At 43.8% G+C, this 23,105-nt stretch overlaps 1 long non-coding RNA gene and 1 pseudogene across 1 annotated transcript; one reads left to right on the plus strand and one right to left on the minus strand.

Annotated features, from left to right (window-relative positions):
* Positions 1-23,105, minus strand: part of LOC130348028 (zinc finger protein 271-like) — a 91,069-nt pseudogene that overhangs the window by 44,333 nt on the left and 23,631 nt on the right.
* Positions 14,669-16,410, plus strand: LOC130348027 (uncharacterized). Its single transcript, XR_008885835.1, has 3 exons — positions 14,669-14,719; positions 14,886-15,261; positions 15,546-16,410. It is a non-coding gene; the product is annotated as an uncharacterized LOC130348027 (long non-coding RNA).

Raw genomic sequence — 23,105 nt, forward strand, 5'->3', positions numbered from 1 at the left:
CCCTCTGAAGTTTTGCAACATCTGGAGGGCCACAGGTTGACACCACTGCCTTACAAGGAGCAGGGACACCCGTCTTTGACAATCATGTGGACACAGCCTCAGGGAAAATCACTGCTATGGGGCCCGCTCAGGGAACAAATGACCGTGTCCCCCAATCCACCTGACCCCGCAGGTTATAATGGAGCAGTCATCCAAACCGCTCCCCTTTATAATCCTCATGCCAGCCAGAGAATTCAGGCAAAGGATAGGGGATACGTGTTAGATCACGGGGGTCCGACCCTTGGGACTCCCTGCGATCTCCTGAATGGGGCCCTGGCAGTCTGCTTAACCCCTTAAGGACCGGAGGTTTTTCCGTTTTTGCATTTTCGTTTTTTGCTCCTTGCCTTTAAAAAATCATAACTCTTTCAAATTTACACCTAAAACTCCATATGATGGCTTATTTTTTGCGCCACCAATTCTATTTTGTAATGACGTCGGACATTTTTCCCAAAAATCTATGGTGAAGCGGGAAAAAAAATCATTGTGCGACAAAATTGAAAAAAAAATGCTGTTTTGTAACTTTTGGGGGCTTCCGTTTCTACGTAGTACATTTTTCGGTAAAAATGACACCTGATATGTATTCTGTAGGTCCATACGATTAAAATGATGCCCTACTTATATAGGTTTGATTTTGTCGGACTTCTGGAAAAAATCATAACTACATGCAGGAAAATTAATACGTTTAAAATTGTCATCTTCTGACCCCTATAACTTTTTTATTTTTCCGTGTATGGGGCGGTATGAGGGCTCATTTTTTGCGCCGTGATCTGAAGTTTTTAACGGTACCATTTTTGCATTGATAGGACTTATTGATCATTGATCTTTTTATTCATTTTTAAATGATATAAAAAGTGAGCAAAAATGCACTATTTTGGACTTTGGATTTTTTTTGCGCGCACGCCATTGACCGAGCGGTTTAATTAATGATATATTTTTATAATTCGGACATTTCTGCACGCGGTGATACCACATATGTTTATTTTTATTTACACTGTGTTTTTTTTTTATTGGAAAAGGGGGGTGATTCAAACTTTTAATAGGGGAGGAGTTAAATGATCTTTATTCACTTTTTTTTTTCACTTTTTTTTTGCAGTGTTATAGGTCCCATAGGGACCTATAACACTGCACACACTGATCTTCTATGTTGATCACTAGTTTCTCATAAGAAACCAGTGATCAACGATTCTGCCGGATGACTGCTCATGCCTGGATCTCAGGCACTGAGCAGTCATTCGGCGAACGGACAGCGAGGAGGCAGGAAGGGGCCCTCCCGCTGTCCTGTCAGCTGTTCGGGATGCCGCGATTAGCCGCGGCTATCCCGAACAGCCCGACTGAGCTAGCCGGGAACTTTCACTTTCACTTTTAGCCGCGCGGCTCAGCTTTGAGCGCGCGGCTAAAGGGTTAATAGCGCGCGGCGCCGCGATCGGCGCTGCGCGCTATTAGAGGCGGGTCCCGGCTTCAATATGACGCCGGGCCCGCCATGATATGATGATGTTATATCAGATGATGTTATATCAGAAGAGCAGGACAAAGGACGTACCGGTACGTCCTTGGTCCTTAAGGGGTTAAAGGGGGCGGACCGACCCTGCATGGAGCGACAGCTGACACTCCCCCTCCATGTATCCCATAGAGATATATGGAGGGGGTGTGTCGGCCGCGGCATCCTGTGGGGGTCAGAACGGCCGCTTCCTGCAGACTGCTGGGGCCCCGTTCAGGAGATCGCGGGGAGTCACAAGGGTCGGACCCCCGTGATCTATAACCGATCCCCTATCCTGTCTAGGCAGACAGTATCACATTTTTGTCTTTTGTCTATTAATGTGAATAGAAAGACTTATGTCCTAATAAAGTTGGAGAAATTTTCCTGGAACCAAGTTAAAAGGGGAACCTTTATTTTTAATGATTTTCGCTCTCGGCTCGCCAGCCGCACCTATACCTCCATTTGGACCCACAAAAGTGACCCGAACCGGAACATTTCTGTATCAGAGGGAAAGAATAAAGGGATTTAAAGGGGTACTCTACTGCTAGACATCTTATTCCTTATCCAAAGGATGGGGGATAGGATGTCTGATCGCGGGGGTCCGGCTGCTGGGAACCCCAGGATCTCCCGCAGCACAGGGCGTTCTAAAATAAACTCCAGTGACGTCACGACCACGCCCCATCGCGATTTCGCGTCCCCTCCATTCATGTGTATCGGAGGGGGCGTGTAATCTGACACGCCCCCTCCAATAGACACGAATAGAGGGGGCATGAAAATGACATCACAAGGGGCCGTGGCTGTTACATTATGATCACGGCCTCTGGCTCCGAGCGTTCTGAACAAAAAGTTAAAAACACCGAAGCACCGAAGTACCCTTTTAACCCCTTAATGACCAAGCCCATTTTCACCTCAAGGACCAGGCCAATTTTATTTTTGCGTGTTCGTTTTTTCCTCCTCGCCTTCTAAAATCCATAACTCCTTTATATTTCCATCTGCAGACCCATATAAGGGCTTGTTTTATGCGTGACCAATTGCACTTTGTAATGAAACCTCTAATTTTACCATAAAATGTACGGCGAACCCCCCCAAAAAAAATTTTAGGGAGGAAATTTAAATGAAAACCAAAATTTTGCACATTTTGGAAGGTTTTGTTTTCACGCTGTATACTTTACGGTAAAAATTATAGGTGTTCTTTATTCTGTGGGTCAATAAGATTAAAATGATACCCATGGGTAGATACTTTTATATTTTTGTACCGCTTAAAAAAAGTCAAAAACTTTTTGTACAAAATCAGTAATCTAAAATCGCCCTATTTTGACCACCTATAACTTTTTCATTTTTCCATATATAGGGCGGTATGGGGGCTCCTTTTTTGTGCCGTCATCTGTACTTTTTTTAGATACCACATTTGCATATATAAAACTTTTAGATCATTTTTTATTATTTTTTTAAATAAAATGTGACAAAAAAGCAGGGTTTGTGGACTTTTAAAATTTTTTACGTTTACGCCATTCACCGTACGGGATCATTAACATTATATTTTGATAGTTCGAACATTTACACACACGGCGATACCAAATATGTTTATTAAAAAAAGTTTTATGCTTTTTGGGGGTAAAATAGGAAAAACGGACAATTTTCATTTTTATTGGGGTAGGCGATTTTTCCCTTTTTTTTTACTTTTTATTTTTACATTTTTTAACTTTTTTTTTTTTTACACCTTTTATGTCCCCATAGGAGACTATCTATAGCAATCATTTGATTGCTAATACTGTGCAGTGCTATATATAGGACACAGCACTGCTCAGTATTATCGGTGATCCTCTGCTTGATCGCAGACCAGAGCAGAAGACCCCGGGAGACAGCCGGAGCTAGGTAAGGGGACCTCCGGCTGTCATGCTGGATGATCGGATCCCCGCGGCAGCGCTGCGGGCAATCCGATCATCCAATCAGTATTGATCACGGCATCTGAGGGGTTAATGGCGGACATCTGCGCGATCGCCTAGTCACAGAATCCTCTGGGGATAAATGTTTGATCACGCGGGGTCCCGTTTGTGTATCCCCGGCTCTCCCATACAGATTCATGGAGAGACATGTCGGGCACCACTTGGTGCGGCGGTCGACAGTAATCCCTGCACGGAGCGGAGGTCACCTGTGCCTGGAGAGATCTGGGGTGCTGGGCAGGAGATCACGGGAGTCTAGGCAGTCGGACCCCTCACGATCAGACACTTATCCCCTCTCCTCAGGATTCTTTGGAAGGTACCAGCGCCATCTTGTGTAGCGGTTCGGACATAAGTTTGCAGCTTCTTTGTCGATGACTGACCCCTGGTAGGACCCATAGTTGGGGTAACTGAACTAAGGCTTTTCGGGGTCTTTGGGGCAGAAGAAAGTGTCCAGGACAATTAAAGACATGGGATCTATGCAGAGTTACTGCAACGAGTCCGCTCAGCGTACAAAAGGGAAGAGAACGACTCCAGGAAGACGTCACCTGTCAGTCACTGCTGGTATCTACTGCTATATGGTCTCTATATGGAGGAATATTAGTCTGTATATAATGTGTTTCATAAACAGTATGGCGGTATTATTCAGTCACTATGTAGTGGTGATGGTATCAAGTCAACTGCTATAGAGTCAATATAGAGGGGGAGGGGGATAGTATTTGCCCTGAAGTCCCAAAGATTCTAGTTACACCAATACTTCCCGAAAATATTATTGCAGCCGGTGACTGAATAGAATCTATGAACCTTCTCTGTATTTAGTGGTTACTACTCACCTGGGCGGTTACCTGTAGGTATGTCCTCCTTATACTGCTCATCACCACTCACATCTGTGTCTTCTTCTACTTTTACTATTATGTGTGTAGTATTAATATAGATTAGATCTTTCCCTGTAGGAATGTCCTCCTTATACTGCTAATCACTGCTCAAATCTGTCTCTTCTTCTTCCTCATTTATATCTGTAGTATTAATATAGATCAGATCTTACCCTGTAGGAATGTCCTCCTTATACTGTTCATCATTGCTCACATCTGGCTCAAAGTGAGAATGTTGAGCTCTTATTGTTTGGATAGAATTATTTCAAATTCAGTGGAAAAAAAATAGCAATTAGCTTTTTTTTCCACAAATTCTTTATTTGTGGGACATCATTTTGGTCGCTTTTGAAATGGAGGAAATGCGCCCCACATCATGCTGTTTGTCCCGGGCTGGGCAGTACCCCTACTTAGGCCATATCTGGTTGACTGACAGCCTGGTAGGGCCAAGAAGGAGAGGAGCCCCCTTTGGCCATCAGGACATCAATATATGAATTATAGACCCCACTCCATGTCTGCAAAGGATCGGAGCTGTCAGAACAATACCGCACCCCCACAAGTGTATTGTCTGGACCAGGGAGCTCTCTGATTGGTCCTTGGTCTTCTAGCAGTGACGCGCGGCTGTCTGTGATAGTCTGTTATAGTTCCTGATGGATATATCCACCATGTTGTGGGAATAATCATCCGCTCATGGTGAATATATCCATCACTGGGCGTTTGGGTGATCGTCCCCATTCATACGGCATTTCTGCAGTATCGGTGTCCGCTGTCATGTCAGAAAAGGGATCCAATGTATACTGGACCCGTCTCATTCAGAAATGACTGGAGCTGCTACAGTATATGTCAGCATCATTATTATTGACGTGATGCTGACGGATACCTGTAACATAACGCTGAAACGCAGTATGAACGGGACGCAGTGTAGGGTCACATAGAGCGCAGAGTATTTCACACCGCGGATGCCCCCGGCAGTCACAAGGGCGAGATCACTGCTGCGGCTGGGTAGCTCAGTGTGTCTGCTCATGACTGCCGGCGGGAAATCCAACGCTATGAGTGGACACGCAAAGATACCCAGCCGCAGCAGGGAGCTCACTATTGTGACTGCTGCTGGGCATCCGCAGCATGTGATATGGGATGTGCGCCGTGTAATCCTACACATTATGCATTTTTATTTTTCATTTATTTAATAAATGTATTTTTTATTTTCTTTACATTTTTTTTTACACGGTTCCGGCAATGCAGCAGGCCCCTGCCTGCCGGGGATTACACACAGCACCCTGCGGTCGTGCTGCGGGGTGCTGCAGGGAAGACAGAGGGAGCTCCCTCCATCAAAACACTTACAGCCCGCGATCACTTCTGATCGCGGCTGTAAGGGTTAAACTGCTGGGACCAAAGTTTACTTAGGTCCCGGCAATGCGGCAGGGTCCTGGCTGTGTGTTACAGCCGAGTCCCTGCCGTGATCTTGTGGGTACACTGGACATTACCCACAAGAACCATGGACGTGTATATTCGTCCAGGTGCTGGAACGTGCATCCCCCTGGACATGTATACTCGTCCATGGTCGTTATGGTGTTAACGGAAAACTCTAGTACTTGAGTACTTATCCCCTAGCCACAGAATCCTGTGGGGATAAATGTCTGATTGTGAGGGGTCCGACCACTGAGACCCCCGCGATCTCCTGCCTGGCATCCCGTTTGTATATCTCCGCTTCTCCCATAGAGATTTATAGAGAGGTATGTCGGGCACCTCTTCATGCAGTGGTTGACAGTAATCCCTGCACGGAGCGGAGGTCACTTGTGCCCAGAGGAGCTGGGAGGCCCCAGCCTGACATATGTTTTGGGGGAGGGGGATGGTATTCCAAAATTTGGCCTGTAGTCCCAGAGATTCTAGTTACACCAATACTTCCCCCAAAATATTATTCTAGCCAGTGACTGAATAGAATCTGTGACCCTTCTCTGTATTTAGTGATCACTACTTACCTGGGTGGTTACCTGTAGAAATGTCCTTAAACTGCTCATCACCGCTCACATCTGTCTCTTCTGCTTTTACTATTATGTCTGGAGCATTATTATAGATCAGATCTTTTTCTGTAGAAATGTCCTCCTTATACTGCTCATCAATGCTCACATCTGTCTCTTCTTCCTTTATGTCTGTAGCATTATTATTGATCAGATCTTCTTCTTCTTCTTTTATGTATGTAGCATTATTATAGATCACATCTTTCCCTGTAGGAATGTCCTCCTTATACTGCTCATCACTACGTACATCTGTCTCTTGTTCTTCTTCCTTTATGTCTGTAGCATTAATATAGATCAGATCTTTCTCAGTAGGAATGTTCTCCTTATACTGCTCATCACCGCTCACATCTGTCTCTTGTTCTTCCTTTATGTCTGTAGTATTAATATAGATCAGATCTTTTCCTGTAGAAATGACTTCCTTATACTGGTCATCACCGCTCACATATGTCTCTTCTACTTCCTTTATGTCTGTAGCATTAATATAAAAGAGATCTTTCCCTGTAGGAATGTCCTCCTTATACTGCTCATCACCGCTCACATCTGTCTCTTCTTCCTTTATGTCTGTAGCATTAATATAGATGAGATCTTTCCCTGTAGTAATGTCCTTCATATTCTGTTCATCAAGAGGACAGGGACACCTTTCTGGTGCTGTTCTCTTACTGGATCTGACTGTAGGGAACACATACAGAGACTGAATTCATTCTTTACATACAAATAATGAGAGGACGTGTGTATATAGTCATGTCTATTACCTGGTGATGTGAGGGGCTGCTGATCCTCCATCATGACCTGATCCTTGTACTGATCCTTGTGTCCTTCTACATACTCCCACTCCTCCATGGAGAAATAGACCGCCACGTCCTGACACCTTATAGGAACCTGTATTGTGAATAAACATTTAATTCTATACAATTCCAGGATGTTATATGGAGACATTTGAGGGGATATTCCTGCACATGATTTATCTTCTTGCTCTCGGATGATGAGGTGAATACTTGTCGGGGCAGATCCTCTATATTATGGTCACATGTCCCGAACTGACCACAAGTCTCATGACCCAGCTGTCAGTTCAGGTCATTATACCCAAAGCGCCCGTCCCATGGAGTGTAAGGAGTTAAGTGATATTTCATAGTATCACTGCTCCCCTCCCCCGGGACTATATAGATGGCTGCTTACTGTCTGGCCCCTAAGGATAGAATTGGCAGTGCTGTGCACCACTTAACCCTAGCTAGACTGGTTGTTCTTATCCCAGCAAGTAGAAGGGACAATAAGCAGCTATCTGTATAGTGTGTGGCCCCAAAAAAGGTAAGTGGCAATGCATCACCATCATTTAACTCCTTCATGGCTGACTGGGCAGGAGGTATATAATGTATAGCCATGGGCCCAGCTCCGAAGCAGGAGATGCATCAAATCTGGCATATCTTCTGCTCTTGTGCAGTAAACCCCTTTCAGAGCAGGGACTCCTGTCATTAAAGTGATAAGATTTGGAGGGGAGGGAGGCCGCTGCCAGTCTATGACGCACAGTCAGGAGTTCAGCACGATTCATAGCCCCTAGGTCCTACCTGCTATCAGCATCTGGGACTCATTGCTAATGCCGGACATCACCAATGCCAAAAATCTATTTCCGGTAGCTCAGTGTAGCTGATAAGGACACCCACAGTGAAATAGCGGGGTCCCGGTCAGCTGAGAGAACGGGTGGAGGTCCCTAACCTCACTCCACGCTGTCTGAACGACGCTCCAATCCTGCAGGCAGCCTCAGCATCACAGCATTGATCAGTGTATGTAATCTATAGATTCCATGTAATAGTCTATTACAGGGACTAAAAAACTGGGAATAAGGTAAAAAGAACATTAACTTAATGTGAATAAGCCCCTCCCCTAATAAACGATTGAATCTTCCCCATTTACCAATTTTTTTAAATAAAATTATGTAAACAAAAAATAAATCTAAACATATGTGTAACCGCACGGTCAATGGCGTAAACGTAAAAAAATACAACTTCATGGGCCAAAAGAAATGTCTTAAAAAGCGATCAAAGAGTCTCATCAAAATTAGTTGAAATTACAGATCACAGCGCAAAAAATGACTTTCATACATCCCCGTATACGGAATAATAAGAGAGTTATAGGGGACAAGGTAGGACAATCTGATACAGACTCATTATTGTACAAAAAGTTCGAATTTTTTTATATTTTAAAAGTATTAAAATAAAACCTATATAAATCATTTATCATTGTAATCGTTTGGACCTACAGAATAAAGAGAATTATTACCGTAATGTGCACTGCGTCCAAACAGAAGACCCAGATTTCACCCCACAAATAAAATTTTTTGACCCTTGTTGTAGATTTTGCAGTAAAATGAGTGATGTCATTACAAGGTACAAACCGGTGGTGAAAAAAACAACAACAAGAACAAGAAGCCTCATATGGGTTTGTAAAGAGGAAATTACAATCATTATGTCTATTAGAAGGCGAGAAGGAAAACATTAAAAAGAGAAATCACTGTGTCCTTAAGGGGTTAAAACGCAAAACTGCTGGGTTCTGAAGGGGTTAATAGTACAAAAAAAACATCTAACAGCAACATGTGACCACACACATACCTCCACCTGCAGACTGTACAGGAGCCGTGTACTTACAGGACCTGCGATGATGTCACAGTCATGTGATCAATCGGGACTCTGCTGTCACATGACCATTCTCACAGGTCCTTAACTCACCATCCCGTCTATCCTGCACGGCTGACCTACGCCCACTCCTGTCACATGATCCTCCCCACAGGTCCTTCAGCCGCAGTCACATCTTTACTGCTATGCTTTACCCCCAAATGTACTGGTCACATGATTGTGACATCATCACAGGTCCTACACCTCCAGCATGTAGCAGATACAGAGCAGGTCCTGGTGGGGCAGTCACTGCTGTTGTGTGTGGAGATCTCTCAGAGCAGCAGCCCCTGATCATGTGACTCCTCCTCCTCCATGTGACTGATCACATGACGGTGACATCATCGCAGGTCCTGTAAGCACACGGCTCCTCTACAGATACAGGTAGGTGTGTGCGGTCACCATCAGATCAGGATTATTGGGGATGTTATTAACCCTTAAGGACACGATGTATATTTACATTCTGTGCCCCATATGGGACTTTGAGGTGAGCTCAGGAGCTATAAGCAGCCAGGACTCACCACTAATGACGCTCATCGCCATTAATCCTTTAGTTTCCATGATCAAAGTCGGTTGCAGGATCTAAAATGAGTAGAATGCAGTTGTTGGGGGGCGGAGTCTAGATCAGCTGAGATGACGGCCGGAGGGCCCCTTACCGTGCTCTGTGCTCAGATCAGTGCTCTAAGTATACAGACACCTCCACAGCCTGTATAAGCCGAGCACCGATAACACTGATCACTATGGCAGAGCGTTATTCAGGGTTTGTAATAGAAGCCCCTCCCCTAATAAGTTTATATCCCATTTTTGTAATAAAATAATGTAGGTGGGCGTGGCTTAGACATGGCGCTGTGCGGTTGTTTCTCTAGGGAGCGCCGTGCCAACCAGCGGTTGTTTGCCTGATTTCCTGCCTATACTGCCCCCCAGGGGATGTCTGGATGGTGAAGGTATCAGGTCACTTACCCGCCCATCCTGTCACCTGATCAGTCTCTTTTCTCCGGGTATCAGCCACTTCTTCCATACAGGACTATGTAAGCATCAGGTTTTTTAAGTTTCTCCCGCGCCCCTATTATTACTTAAGACAGTGTTTCCAAACCAGCGTGCCTCCAGCTGTTGTAACACTACAACTCCCAGCATGCCCTGACAGACAAATGCTGTAACAGCCGGAGGCACCCTGCTTGGGAAACACTGACTCCGGTGGTGGCCCAGACCCTGCGTGTGTAACGGTATATGATGCTCGGCCTCTGCTGCAGGTAATAGCAGGTTCTTCCGGGGGGACATATCACAATTCACATAAAATCCTGATGTAATTGTGATGTATATTGTGCCCCCTAGTGGACACATTTCAGTATTCTTCATTGGACAATGTCATATTGAATCCCTCTATTCTTCTCCCTGCTCTGATGAAGACGTTCTGAATACACCGCAGCCTCAGAGATTAGGAGAAATGGATTCACAACGTCTTCAGCAGAGCAGGGAGAGCGACCTCAGAAGACCTGGAGGACCAGAGCGCCACCACTGGACGGGAGAGGGGAGTGCGCTCTAGTCTCTTATTTTACAGCCCTCGGACAATGGATTTTGTTTTATAGAGAAATCTGAAAACTCCTATAATGTCTCCTCAGATGTTTCCCCAGATTATCTCCAGGAAATGGATTTTATTTCTCCATAGAATCTGGTGCGGTTTATCATCGTCTCCTCTTCTTCCCTTCAGGTTTCTCCAATCCAGGATCCTCTGCTGATATCTTCTATATAAGAGAATTCTCCTGGATGACCCATCAACCATGGAGAGAGACAGGAACAAGATGGCCGACGGGATCATAAACCTCACCCTACAGATACTCTTCCGGCTTACTGGAGAGGTGAGGGATTCTGGGAGTGATGTCACATGACCTCATTCTTATCTATATAATAAATGGATATGACTGGAGAGGTGAGGGATTCTGGGAGTGATGTCACATGACCTCATTCTTATCTATGTAATAACAGATGGATATGACTGGAGAGGTGAGGGATTCTGGGAGTGATGTCACATGACCTCATTCTTATCTATGTAATAACAGATGGATATGACTGGAGAGGTGAGGGATTCTGGGAGTGATGTCACATGACCTCATTCTTATCTATGGAATAACAGATGGATATGTCTGGAGAGGTGAGGGATTCTGGGAGTGATGTCACATGACCTCATTCTTATCTATGGAATAACCGATGGCTATGACTGGAGAGGTGAGGGATTCTGGGAGTGATGTCACAGGACCTCATTCTTATCTATGGAATAACAGATGGATATGACTGGAGAGGTGAGGGATTCTGGGAGTGATATCACATGACCTCATTCTTATCTATGTAATAACAGATGGATATGACTGGAGAGGTGAGGGATTCTGGGAGTGATGTCACATAACCTCATTCTTATCTATGTAATAACAGATGGATATGACTGGAGAGGTGAGGGATTCTGGGAGTGATGTCACATGACCTCATTCTTATCTATGTAATAACAGATGGATATGACTGGAGAGGTGAGGGATTCTGGGAGTGATGTCACATGACCTCATTCTTATCTATGTAATAACAGATGGATATGACTGGAGAGGTGAGGGATTCTGGGAGTGATGTCACATGACCTCATTCTTATCTATGGAATAACCGATGGTTATGACTGGAGAGGTGAGGGATTCTGGGAGTGATGTCACATGACCTCATTCTTATCTATGTAATAACAGATGGATATGACTGGAGAGGTGAGGGATTCTGGGAGTGATGTCACGTGACCTCATTCTTATCTATGGAATAACAGATGGATATGACTGGAGAGGTGAGGGATGTATGTAGTGATATAATGTGTCTCTCCATACACAGGATTACACAGTAGTGAAGAAGTCCTCTAGTGGGCGCTGTTGGGCCCCTGTATATGAAGGATGGGGAAGAACCCTGAGCCCAATCCCGGGGCCCCCACCTCACTCCCTGATACATGAGGAAATGGATGAACAGAAGATCCTAGAACTCATCAACAAGACGATGGAGCTGCTGACTGGAGAGGTGACCCTGCTGGGACATTATACAGTAATGGAGGGGTCTGGTGATGACTGGAGAGGTGACACTGCTGGGACATTATACAGTAATGGAGGGGTCTGGTGATGACTGGAGAGGTGACACTGCTGGGACATTATACAGTAATGGAAGGGTCTGGTGATGACTGGAGAGGTGACACTGCTGGGACATTATACAGTAATGGAGGGGTCTGGTGATGACTGGAGAGGTGACACTGCTGGGACATTATACAGTAATGGAGGGGTCTGGTGATGACTGGAGAGGTGACACTGCTGGGAATGCTGGGACATTATACAGTAATGGAGGGGTCTGGTGATGACTGGAGAGGTGACACTGCTGGGACATTATACAGTAATGGAGGGGTCTGGTGATGACTGGAGAGGTGACACTGCTGGGAATGCTGGGACATTATACAGTAATGGAGGGGTCTGGTGATGACTGGAGAGGTGACACTGCTGGGACATTATACAGTAATGGAGGGGTCTGGGGATGACTGGAGAGGTGACACTGCTGGAAATGCTGGGACATTATACAGTAATGGAGGGGTCTGGTGATGACTGGAGAGGTGACACTGCTGGGACATTATACAGTAATGGAAGGGTCTGGTGATAACTGGAGAGGTGACACTGCTGGGACATTATACAGTAATGGAGGGGTCTGGTGATGACTGGAGAGGTGACACTGCTAGGACATTATACAGTAATGGAGGGGTCTGGTGATGACTGGAGAGGTGACACTGCTGGGACATTATACAGTAATGGAGGGGTCTGGTGATGACTGGAGAGGTGACACTGCTGGGACATTATACAGTAATGGAGGGGTCTGGTGATGACTGGAGAGGTGACACTGCTGGGACATTATACAGTAATGGAAGGGTCTGGTGATGACTGGAGAGGTGACACTGCTGGGACATTATACAGTAATGGAGGGGTCTGGTGATGACTGGAGAGGTGACACTGCTGGGACATTATACAGTAATGGAGGGGTCTGGTGATGACTGGAGAGGTGACCCTGCTGGGACATTATACAGTAATGGAGGGGTCTGGTGATGACTGGAGAGGTGACACTGCTGGGACATTATACAGTAATGGAGGGGTCTGGTGATGACTGGAGAGGTGACACTGCTGGAACATTATACAGTAATGGAGGGGTCTGGTGATGACTGGAGAGGTGACACTGCTGGGACATTATACAGTAATGGAGGGGTCTGGTGATGACTGGAGAGGTAACACTGCTGGTACTTTATACAGTAATGGAGGGGTCTGGTGATGACTGGAGAGGTGACACTGCTGGGACATTATACAGTAATGGAGGGGTCTGGTGATGACTGGAGAGGTGACCCTGCTGGGACATTATACAGTAATGGAGGGGTCTGGTGATGACTGGAGAGGTGACACTGCTGGGACATTATACAGTAATGGAGGGGTCTGGTGATGACTGGAGAGGTGACCCTGCTGGGACATTATACAGTAATGGGGGGGGTCCGGTGATGACTGGAGAGGTGACACTGCTGGGACATTATACAGTAATGGAGGGGTCTGGTGATAACTGGAGAGGTGACACTGCTGGGACATTATACAGTAATGGAGGGGTCTGGTGATGACTGGAGAGGTGACACTGCTGGAAATGCTGGGACATTATGCAGTAATGGAGGGGTCTGGTGATGACTGGAGAGGTGACACTGCTGGGACATTATACAGTAATGGAGGGGTCTGGTGATGACTGGAGAGGTGACACTGCTGGGACATTATACAATAATGGAGGGGTCTGGTGATGACTGGAGAGGTGACACTGCTGGGACATTATACAATAATGGAGGGGTCTGGTGATGACTGGAGAGGTGACACTGCTGGGAATGCTGGGACATTATACAGTAATGGAGGGGTCTGGTGATGACTGGAGAGGTGACATTGCTGGGAATGCTGGGACATTATACAGTAATGGAGGGGTCTGGTGATGACTGGAGAGGTGACACTGCTGGGACATTATACAGTAATGGAGGGGTCTGGTGATGACTGGAGAGGTGACCCTGCTGGGACATTATACAGTAATGGAGGGGTCTGGTGATGACTGGAGAGGTGACTGCTAGGAATGCTGGGACATTATACAGTAATGGAGGGGTCTGGTGATTACTGGAGAGGTGACACTGCTGGGACATTATACAGTAATGGAGGGGTCTGGTGATGACTGGAGAGGTGACACTGCTGGGACATTATACAGTAATGGAGGGGTCTGGTGATTACTAGAGAGGTGACACTGCTGGGACATTATACAGTAATGGAGGGGTCTGGTGATGACTGGAGAGGTGACACTGCTGGGAATGCTGGGACATTATACAGTAACACCACTGGAGGGGTCAGGGTGATGACTATATCATTATGTGTCAGGTTCCTATAAGGTGTCAGGACGTGGCGGTCTATTTCTCCATGGAGGAGTGGGAGTATGTAGAAGGACACAAGGATCAGTACAAGGATCAGGTCATGATGGAGGATCAGCAGCCCCTCACATCACCAGGTAATAGACATGACTATATACACACGTCCTCTCATTATTTGTATGTAAAGAATGAATTCAGTCTCTGTATGTGTTCCCTACAGTCAGAGCCAATCGGAGAACAGCACCAGAGAGGTGTCCCCGTCCTCTTCTTCCACAGGATGATCAGGTAGATGGAGATATTCCCTATGATCTGTAGAAGGGCTGTGAAGCTCTTGTGGTCAGTCCCCTCACCCTCCATGACTCCTCATCTCCTGCTCATCTATAACATCCATCGTGACTTCTCCTACTGTCTGATGACTTTTACAATATTTCTTTCACATCCTATGAATCAGGGAGAAGATCCAAACAATATTAATGCTCCAGAGACAGATGTGAGCGGTGATGAGCAGTATAAGGAGGACATTCGTACAGAGAAAGATCTGATCTATTTTAATGCTACAGACATAAATGAAGAAGAAGAGACAGATGTGAGCAGTGATGAGAAGTAGAAGAAGGACATTCTTACAGGGAAAGATCTGATCTATATTAACGTAACAGACATAAAGGAAGAAGAAACAGATGTGAGCAGTGATGAGCAGTATAAGGAGGACATTTCTACAGGGAAAGATCTGATCTATATTAATGCTACAGACATAAAAGAAGAAGAAGTGACAGATGTGAGCGGTGATGAGCAGTATAAGGAGGACATTCCTTCAGGTAACCGCCCAGGTGAGTAGTAACCACTAAATGCAGAGAACAGTCACACATTCTTCTTGGTCACTGGCTGCAGTTATTCTTGGGTGTAACTAGAGTTTTTTTTGGGGGGGGCTCCAAGGCAAATCTTAGACCACAGGCCCTTCTGTGTGCCCTTACTATAGATTCTTCACCTTTTATGCCCCCACACTATTACTGTGCCCCACAGACTGTTCTGCATCTTCTGTTCACCCCACACTGTGTATATACCCACTTTGTTCCAGTGGAAGAATAAATACCTCTCCCCATCATTCCCCCAGAGCGGCTGTGTCCTCCGGCAGATGTCACCTGGTGTTGGCTGCTTTATGATCTGATCATGTGGCCTGTACCTGGCAGACATTACTAGCTGCTCCAGAACACTGTCTGCTGTATACAAGTGGTGCGGAAATCATGGGGCAGAGAGACAAAGAAGCGGAGACAGTTGAAGCGGTGCTCCCCCGAGGAGCTGAGACATATACCCCGGACCCCCAGAGGAGCCCCCCCCCCCCTGCAGCCATGATCATTACACCCCTGGATGGAAACATTGCTGCTCAGTAGAGACTGGGAGGAAGAGACCTAGATACCGGACGATCAGTCATAGACCCTATGGGAAGGACAGTTCAGCTAAAGCCATGTCAGCAAAGTGAATGTACAGGATATGAAGCTTGAAAATAAGAACAAGTCTTAGCAGTTTAGGCTTCTGGTCGGTAGAGTCTAGTCATGTGATCAGGTTGGTCTCATTAGGTGAACTGCAGTGATCAGACTCCACCTCTCTCTCTGCAAAGTCAGAAGAATCATGGGAAATGTAGGCAGGATGAGAAAACCATTGATGTTCTGTGGCTTAAAGGGGTACTCCGAAGGGGGAAAAAAAAGTTAAAATCAACTGATGCCAGAAAGTTATACAGATCTGTAAATTATTTTAATTTAAAAATCTTATCAGCTGTTGTATGATTCAGAGGAAGTTGTGTAGTTCTTTCTGTCTGACCACAGTGCTCTCTGCTGACACCTCTGTCCATGTCAGGAACTGTCCAGAGCAGGAGAGGTTTGCTATGGGGATTTGTTCCTACTCTAGACAGTTCCTGACCCGGACAGAAGTGTCAGCAGAGATAAGTATTGAAGGGTTAAATATACACTGCAGGGAGCTAAGTGGAGCTGATCGGGATCATCACGGGGAAATCGCGATGTCCCGATCAGCTGAGAGGATGGTGGGAGGGCCCTTAACTGCCTCCTCCCCATCCGATCGGTTCTCCAATGCTCCAGTCTTCCATGTCAGGCTGGAGTAATGGAGTACTGATAACACTGATCAATGCTATGCTGCAGTATTGTTCAGTGTATGTAATAGGGGTGTGAATCGCCAAGAATTTGGCGATTCGATTCGAATCGCGATACCAGTGTGGCGATTCGATATATCCCGATATATCGCGATACCGTCTAGGTGACGATACATCGCGATATATCCCGATATATCGCCCACCTGGGAGCATTCATAGATCCCAATAGACGCCGCTGTCAGCTTTGACAGCGGCGATCTAGTACTCCGGTGCTCACTTTTCTCATGTTATCCCGTCCGGGCTGCAAAATAAAATAAAACGCACTTTCTCTTACCTGCCAACGAGCCCGCGGAGCTCCGGTACAGTCCGGTACAGGTGTTGGGTCACCGGGCTGTATTCTTCTTACTTCCTGTTAGCCCGGCACGTCACATGGAGCTTCAGCCTATCACCAGCGGAGGCGGGACATCGCTGCGGCCAGTGATAGGCTGAAGCTCCATGTGACGTGCCGGACTAACAGGAAGTAAGAAGAATACAGCCCGGGGACCGAACACCTGTACCGGAGCTCCGGGGGCTCGTTGGCAGGTAAGAGAAAGTGCGTTTTATTTTGCAGCCTGGATAGGATAAAATGAGAAAAGTGCGCACCGGATACTCCTTTAATAGCCAGCCGCGGCGATTGCCGCATGCTGGCTATTAGCGGCGGCCCCCGGCTACTGAAATCAGCCGGGGGTCGCATAGTACGGAGTGGGCACGAGTCGGAGCCCGCTCCATAGCAGTGTCAGATCCGGCCTGCCCGGCTCCACAAATGTGGAACTTTTATCTCCTGATGTCCGGGACAGGACATGCTGTTCCAGGCGTCCGCAGATAAAAATTCCACATCCCTAAAAGAATCGATTCAAAAATATTTTGAATCGATTCTGTATCGGCAAATGAAAAAATCGCGATTATCGCGAGAATCGATTTTTTCTTACATCCCTAGTATGTAATCAAGGATTGTATGTAATAGTCCCCTATGATTTAACCCCTTCCCTGATAAAAGTTTGAATCACCCCCTTTTCCCATGTAAAAAAAAATACAAAAAATAAACATATGTGGTTTTGTCACATGTGTAAAAGTCCGAACTATAAAAATTTTACGTTATTTAAACCGCACGGTCAAAATACCAAAGTCCAGAATTGCGTATATTTGGTCACTTTGTACACCCTAAAAAAATGTATAAAAAGTGATCAAAAAGTCCCATTAAAAAAAATGGTACTGATAAAAACTTCAGATCACAGTGTAAAAAATGACCCCCACACATCCCTGTATACGGAAAAATAATAAAGTTATAGGGGTCTGAAGAAGACAATTTTTTTAACCCCTTCCCGCAGAAAGACTTATATAAACGTCAGGTTATGCAGCTAGTTCGCGCATCCAACTGTTTATAAAAGTCATTCAGTTAACCTGGCGATGCGCGGCATCGCAAGGGTTAACAGGCAAAAGTCCCGCTGATACCGGCGGGAGACAACTTCTGCAATCCCCCCCAGAACCATCTGTGAATGGTCCTGGTCAGCGATCACTGTGATTGGTTCCTGTGGGGGGGTGAAAGTTATCCCTTATGAAAAGGTAAAGTTGGAGTCTATTCCAGCATGTTATTGTAAAAAATTTAATTTTTACACTAACTTGCTGGTGTTGCCCCATACTTTTCATTTTCACAAAAGGTAAAAGGAAAAAAAGACCCCCAAAATATGTAATGCAATTTCTCCTGAGTATGGAAATACCCCATATGTGGGCGTAAAATGCTCTGCGGGCGCACAACAAGGCTCAGGAGTGAGAGCACCATGTACATTTGAGGTGATTTGCACAGGGGTGGCTGATTTTACAGCAGTTCTGACATAAACGCAAAAAAACAACAACAAATTTGACCCCATTTTGGAAACGACACCACTCAAGGAACGTAACAAGGGGTATAGTGAGGCTTAAAGGGGTATTCCAGGCCAAAACTTATTTTTATATATCAACTGGCTCCGGAAAGTTAAACGGATTTGTAAATTACTTCTATTTAAAAATCTTAATCCTTCCAATAGTTATTAGCTTCTGAAGTTGAGTTGTTGTTTTCTGTCTAACTGCTCTTTGATGACTCACGTCCCGGGAGCTGTGCAGTTCCTATGGGGATATTCTCCCATCATGCACAGCTCCTGGGACGTGACATCATCATTGAGCAGTTAGACAGAAAACTTCAGAAGCTAATAACTATTGGAAGGATTAAGATTTTTTTTTAATAGAAGTAATTTACAAATCTGTTTACCTTTCTGGAGCGAGTTGATATATATAAAAAAAAGGTTTTGCCTGGAATACCCCTTTAACAACCCACAGGTGTTTGAAGAATTTTCGTTAAAGTTGGACGTGAAAATGAATTGTTTTCACTAAAGTGCTGGTGTTGTCCCAAATTTTTCATTTTCTCAAGGGGTAAGGAAATGCCCCATATGTGGATATAAAGTGCTCTGCAGGCAAACTACAATGCTCAAATAGAAGGAGCACCATTGGGATTTTGGAGAGAGAATTTGGCTGGAATTGAAGGCCACATGTGTTTACAAAGCCGCCATGGTGCCATAACAATGCCCCCCCCCCACATGTGACCCTATTTTGGAAACTACACCCTTTAAGGAATGTAACAAGGGGTACAGTGAGCATTTACACCCCACAGGTGTCTGACAGATTTTTGGAACAGTGGTCCGTGAAAATGAAAAATTTGGTTTAGAATTTTATCATTTTGAATAATGGGCCAGTTTTTAGTTAGTATTTTTCTGATATTAGATGCCTCAATATTGAAATTCGTGACAAAGTTATATCTAAAGGGGTTGTGAGGCTGTTTGGAACTGGATTTTTTGGAAATAGATGTAACCAAATCAGATTGTTTTTTTATCTTAGGCATATGTGAAGGTGAAAGATAAAAAACAATCTGATTTGGTTACATCTATTTCCAAAAAATCCAGTTCCAATCAGCCTCATAACCCCTTTAGATATAACTTTGTTACGAATTTCAATATTGAGGCATCTAATATCAGAAAAATACTAACTAAAAACTGGCCCATCATTCAAAATGATAAAATTCTAAACCAAATAATTCCCCCAGTTCCTAATGTCACCTACAGACGTTCCAAAAATCTCAGCAATTTATTAGCCCCCAGTAGATTTTCCGATCATCTTACACCACAGAATATCTGTTCCTTTAAACCATATTGTTTCCCTTGTAAAAAAAGTCGCTGCCTCTGTTGCGAATGGATCATCCAAGCTGATACTTTTTCTTCCTTTTTCACACAACAAACATTTAAAATAAAAGATTCACTAAATTGCGACACCACTTTTGCTATCTATCTATTAACCTGTGGTTGCGACCGCCAATACATTGGCCGCACCACACAAACGGTGCGCTCCAGGATGAACAAGCACAGATGGAACATAAAACATGGTTTTTTGTTGCATAGTTTGTCCCGACATTTCACTCTTCATCATCAAAAAAATACAGAAACTTTGAAATTAATTATTCTAGAAACTATCCCCATTCATTTACCTAACAGAATACAAAGATTAAACAATCGTGAATCCTTCTGGATTCACAAACTACATACTTTGCACCCTCAAGGTTTTAATGAATGTATCGATACAGTCAAATAATTTGATAAATTAGGGTTTAAAAATTTTCCATTTTTTCCTATGGATGAATCTCCAAAATATTATACCTTGATTAAAAAAAATTTCTTCGTTCCTTCTGTGCTGTTCACCCTGGAGCGCCCCACTGTGTATTTATTATTCCTTATGTTTTATTATCCAAATTCAGTTTTTGTTCTTCCCTTCCTTTTTGCATATAGAAACCTCTGTATTTTTTATTTAATTATTTAATGTTTGTAAATTTGGATCTCTTTACGAATATTCACACCCTGCGTTTTCGCCGGGTGCTATATTCAATACCGCACTAGCTACTCTAGTTCATCTTTTTCAGTTTTCTCCAAGTAGTGTTCATACATCCCCTTCTGGTCAGTTGCGATTTTGTTTACTGCACTGTTTATTTTTTATTTAATAAGACAGCGATATATAATTAAAAAATTTTTATCCTTTGAATTAATATACATAACACCTTATAGGTCCATATCTCTTTATATCATATACATTTTTTGAAATAATATCCTACTTACGTTGTTGAATGCCGCACCGGTGACTAAGCGATGTGATTCCTTGAGTCGCTTGTGGTGTTATATTCACACCACATGCGATAATTATATTATATTATATATATATATATATGTTTATAAAATTGCATTGTGCTTTTATATTGTTGTTTTATTATTATTTTTGTGACTTTTGTTTGCCTATTTATATTTATTTATATCTATCTACATATTTTTCATACATTGTCACATTTATATGTGGATATGTAATTCTATGTAACAACTCTTTTAAAAAGTACTCTAATGATTAATCCCTGGAGGTATATATATCTGTTACCAGCCTTCCCTTGCCATGCCTGATGAAGCTGCGCATGCGCAGCGAAACGCGTTGCATCTAATAAATCCATTGATTTTACTTGGCTGCCTGATGGTTCCTCTCTGCGCCAGACAAACTCCTGACTCCCTGGTCATTCGGTTTTGATTTTACTTATACCGTATGGACATACAGAATAAAGAGAAGGTGTCATTGTTACCGAAAAGTGCTGCGTAGAAACGGAAGCCCCCAAATGTTACATAATAGTGGGGTTTTTCAGTTTTTGCCTCACAAATAATAATTTTTTTTTTGTTTCACCGTAGATTTTGTGGTGAAATGATTGATGTCATTACAAAGTAAAATTGGTGGCAAAAAACAACAACAACCTCATATGGGTCTGTAGGTAGAAAACTGAAAGCGTTCAGATTTTTAGAAGGTGAGGAGGAAGAAACAAAAGTAAAAAAAAACCTTAAGTCCTTAAGGGGTTAAAGCATTTTTTTTTATTAAAACATAAGGAAAACTCTACAAGTTGGATGATGATACTGACCTGATGGATAAGTATAACGTCAGTTGTGACATCACGTTATATGGTAGGTGATGAAAAAATCCCAAATTTGCAGAATTGCATTTTATTTCAATTGAATTTTATCACACAATTTTTTTATGTTTCACAGTAAAATTGGTCCCACAAAAAACAAACTCTCATGTGACTCTAGATGGAAAAGTGTAAATAAGGTTAATACTCAATGATATAATCTGTGTTATTCTCTGCAGATTCTTGTAGCAGGAGATCAGAGGAGAATCTTATATCTTCAGATTATAAAGCAGATGATGATATCACACAAGATACATATGAAGAACATTCCATTATCCCAGATACATCCTCAGCCCTTCACAGCCAAGATCTGTCATCTCATCCTTATATACAGGTCCTGTCTTCTCAGTCATCACAGGATGTTCAGCAAAATAAAAGTCACAGAAGGGGTGTTGGACATCAACGAGCTCATACAGGAAAGAAACCATATTCATGCTCAGAATGTGGGAAATCTTTAATTAAGATATCAAGTCTTGTTGAACATCAGAAAATTCACACTGGAGAGAAACCATTTTTATGTTCAAAATGTGGTAAATGTTTTATTCAGAAATCAGTTCTTGTTCAACATCAAAGAACTCACACAGGGGAGAAGCCATTTTCATGTTCACAATGTGGGAACTGCTTTACTAAGAAATCAAATATTGTTAAACATCAAAGAACTCACACAGGAGAGAAGCCATTTTCATGCTCAGAATGTGGGAAATGTTTTACTTGCAAAGGAGATGTTACTCGACATCAAAGAACTCACACAGGAGAGAAGCCATTTTCATGTTCAGAATGTGGGAAATGTTTTACTGAAAAATCTAATCTTCTTAAACATCAGAAAACTCACACAGGAGAGAATGCATTTTCATGCTCAGAATGTGGGAAAAGTTTTACTGAGAAATCACATCTTGTTCAACATCAAAAAACTCACACAGGAGAGAAGCCATTTTCATGCTCAGAGTGTGGGAAATGTTTCACTGACAAATCAGGTCTTGTTAAACATCAAAGAACTCACACAGGGGAGAAGCCATTTTCATGTGCAGAATGTGGGAAATGTTTTACTCAGCAATCACATCTTGTTAAACATAAAATAACTCACACAGGGGAGAAGCCAATTCAGAGCAATAAATGATGCAGATAACACATCTATATATTAACCCTGTACATAGGATATCTGAGGTTTATACATTTATATCATATACTGCATCTCCAAACTTGTTCCCAATTGATAATAAAAGTTTTCTATTAGAACGTAGTCACCGATCCAGCGATGTCATCACTATAGTTTACATGGTAGGAGAAGAGTGTGGTATATGGTTGTGATATTCATTGCTCCTCATGGAGAAGACCCAACAGGCATAATCCATGGGGAGCTGCTACTGGAGACCCAAACACCTCACAGAGAAGGGACTTATTCCAGTGATGAAGAATTCCAGGACGGTCCGGGCTTCACCTGCTGAGACCCTTTTAGAAAGGTTGTGTTATCCCGATCCTAGCTGATCATGTGGCGTCCGATCACTGGACACCTCAGT

Source organism: Hyla sarda, unplaced genomic scaffold, assembly GCF_029499605.1.
Source record: "Hyla sarda isolate aHylSar1 unplaced genomic scaffold, aHylSar1.hap1 scaffold_862, whole genome shotgun sequence".
Classification (NCBI taxonomy): Eukaryota; Metazoa; Chordata; class Amphibia; order Anura; family Hylidae; genus Hyla; species Hyla sarda.